Source organism: Coturnix japonica, unplaced genomic scaffold, assembly GCF_054131305.1.
Source record: "Coturnix japonica strain WE unplaced genomic scaffold, WE-NBRP24 Scf039, whole genome shotgun sequence".
Taxonomy (NCBI): domain Eukaryota; kingdom Metazoa; phylum Chordata; class Aves; order Galliformes; family Phasianidae; genus Coturnix; species Coturnix japonica.
In genome coordinates, this window is record NW_028188942.1 from 4260721 (window position 1) to 4263570 (window position 2850).

At 64.4% G+C, this 2850-nt stretch overlaps 2 pseudogenes across 1 annotated transcript; one reads left to right on the forward strand and one right to left on the reverse strand.

The window, feature by feature from the left end:
* Positions 1–489: 489 nt before the first annotated feature.
* On the reverse strand, positions 490–2406 carry LOC146753293 (uncharacterized; annotated as a pseudogene). Its single transcript, XR_014940144.1, has one exon. The product of XR_014940144.1 is annotated as an uncharacterized LOC146753293 (transcript).
* On the forward strand, positions 1415–2454 carry LOC146753294 (18S ribosomal RNA; annotated as a pseudogene).
* The last annotated feature ends 396 nt before the right edge of the window (positions 2455–2850 follow it).

Consider the following 2850-nt stretch of genomic DNA (forward strand, 5'->3'; position numbering starts at 1 on the left):
GTCCCGCCGTCACGAGGGAAGAAGGGGGACCCGGAGCTCGCTTGTCGCGGCGGCGACGCCGCGTTCTCCCTTTCGCACCGCTCTCACTCGCACGCGGGAGCCCCGACCCGATCCACCGTGGCGCTCCTCGGGCGTGTCGGAGAGGCTTACCGGCGGGCCGGCTCAATCCCGCTCCCCGTGTCGTTCGGGGCGGCGTGGGGCGGGCCGGTGTTCAGGCAAGGGCGAGCACCTCTCGGCGGACGTTGCCCACGGACACCCACACGCACGTGCGCGTGCGGTCATTCCGCCGCGCCCGGGTGGAAGGGCTCGTGCCTTCCCCCAACGTCCCTCCTCCTCTACCTCACCGCACCCTACCCCTCCCGTCCCCTCCCTGCTCCCCCTTTCTTTCCGTCGATCGATGAGGCCATTCGGGTCGCGTTGGTGAGGGCCCCCGGCGGGCCGGCGCCTCTGCGTTCCCCGTCCCGGGGAAGCCGCAGCGGCGTCCGGTGTTCAGGCACGGGCGGTCTCCTCTCCGGTTCGCTTCCCGTCGTACGCGAGGTGAGGCGCTCTCCGGCTCGCTCCGAGAGCGGCCGAGAGCTCGCCCGACCGAGCGCGGCAGTGTGATGGCCGAGCGGCCCCGCGAGCCGCAGGAGTACCCAGTGAGTCGTGAGCGAGGCGCCGGCGCCAACCCCTGCTCGGGACCCGGCGAGTGCCGGCCGCGAGCAGCAAGGCGGCGGGGTGTCAAACGAGGGAAACCGTCCGTTCGGGGAAGCGAGGCGAGGGGCTAGAAAGTTAAGGGCCGGGGGCGTCCGCCGGCCTCCCCACCGCCTCTCGGGCCGCTGGGGTCCGCGTGCGTGGGGTTTCCTTCCGACGTCCCCGCCCGCTGCGGAGCGTGCCGCCTTGGGAAAGAGCCTCCGGTGTTGGGGCGGCGTCCGCCTTGAGGTCGCCTTCTCCTCTAGCGCGTCCGCCAGTCTCGGGCGGCGGGGTTCCGCTTCCCGCTCGCCCGCCGCCGGTCCCGGAGGGCGGGTCAGCCCCGGCCGGTGCCGCCGTGCCGTGCCGCGTGTCCGGCTCCCGCAGCGCGAGCCCGGAGCGCGCCGCCGGCGAAAAGGCGCGCGACGACGCGAGCTGCGCAGCGGCGCCCGCTCCTTCCCCGCATGGGGGAGGTGCGCGGGTCCGCCCTCGGGGAGCGGGCGCGCCTCTCCCGCCGCCGGTCCGCCCGCGCGAGCGAGCGAGCGACGCGGAGGGCCGCCCTCCCTGCCGAGAGGCGTTCGCCCCGTCGGCCGCTGCCATCGACCCGCGAAGGGAAGGACGTTAGGGGCGAGGCGTCGAAGCCGAGCCCCGCGGGCCGACCGAGTCGGACCCGAGGGCGAGAGAGAGAACGGTTGAGCGGTCGTCGGCGGGTCGGGCGCGTCGGGTTGTCGCCCTTTGACGCGGCTACCTGGTTGATCCTGCCAGTAGCATATGCTTGTCTCAAAGATTAAGCCATGCATGTCTAAGTACACACGGACGGTACAGTGAAACTGCGAATGGCTCATTAAATCAGTTATGGTTCCTTTGGTCGCTCCCCTCCCGTTCCTTGGATAACTGTGGTAATTCTAGAGCTAATACATGCCGACGAGCGCCGACCTCCGGGGACGCGTGCATTTCTCAGACCAAAACCAACCCGGGCTCGCCCGGCGGCTTTGGTGACTCTAGATAACCTGGAGCCGATCGCACGCCCCCGCGGCGGCGACGACCCATTCGAATGTCTGCCCTATCAACTTTCGATGGTACTGTCTGTGCCTACCATGGTGACCACGGGTAACGGGGAATCAGGGTTCGATTCCGGAGAGGGAGCCTGAGAAACGGCTACCACATCCAAGGAAGGCAGCAGGCGCGCAAGTTACCCACTCCTGACCCGGGGAGGTAGTGACGAAAAATAACAATACAGGACTCTTTCGAGGCCCTGTAATTGGAATGAGTCCACTTTAAATCCTTTAGCGAGGATCCATTGGAGGGCAAGTCTGGTGCCAGCAGCCGCGGTAATTCCAGCTCCAATAGCGTATCTTAAAGTTGCTGCAGTTAAAAAGCTCGTAGTTGGATCTTGGGATCGAGCTGGCGGTCCGCCGCGAGGCGAGCTACCGCCTGTCCCAGCCCCTGTCTCTCGGCGCCCCCTCGATGCTCTTAAGTGAGTGTCCCGCGGGGCCCGAAGCGTTTACTTTGAAAAAATTAGAGTGTTCAAAGCAGGCCGGCCGCCGAAATACTCCAGCTAGGAATAATGGAATAGGACTCCGGTTCTATTTTGTTGGTTTTCGGAAACGGGGCCATGATTAAGAGGGGCGGCCGGGGGCATTCGTATTGTGCCGCTAGAGGTGAAATTCTTGGACCGGCGCAAGACGAACTAAAACGAAAGCATTTGCCAAGAATGTTTTCATTAATCAAGAATGAAAGTCGTGCCGTGGAGCAGCTGTGGGGCTGATGTGGGTGAGATCTATGGGGTAGGAGCTGCTGTGCGGCTGATGTGGGTCAGATCTATGGGCAGGAGCTGATGTAGGGATGATTAGGGTCTGATCTATGGGTTAGGAACTGCTGTGGTTCAGATCTATGGGGCAGGAGCAGCTGTGGGGCACATGTGGGTCAGATCTATGGGTTAGGTGCTGCTTTGGGGAAAATGTGGGTCAGATCTATGGGGCAGGAGCTGCTGTGGGTCAGATTTGGGTCAGATCTATGGGGCAGGAGCTGCTGTGGGGCTGCTGTGGGTCAGATTTATGAGTCAGGAGCTGCTGTGTGGCTGATGTGGGTCAGATCTATGGGGCAGGAGCTGCTGTGGGGCATATGTGGGTCAGATCTATATGGCAGGAGCTGCTGTGGGGCACATGTGGGTCAGACCTA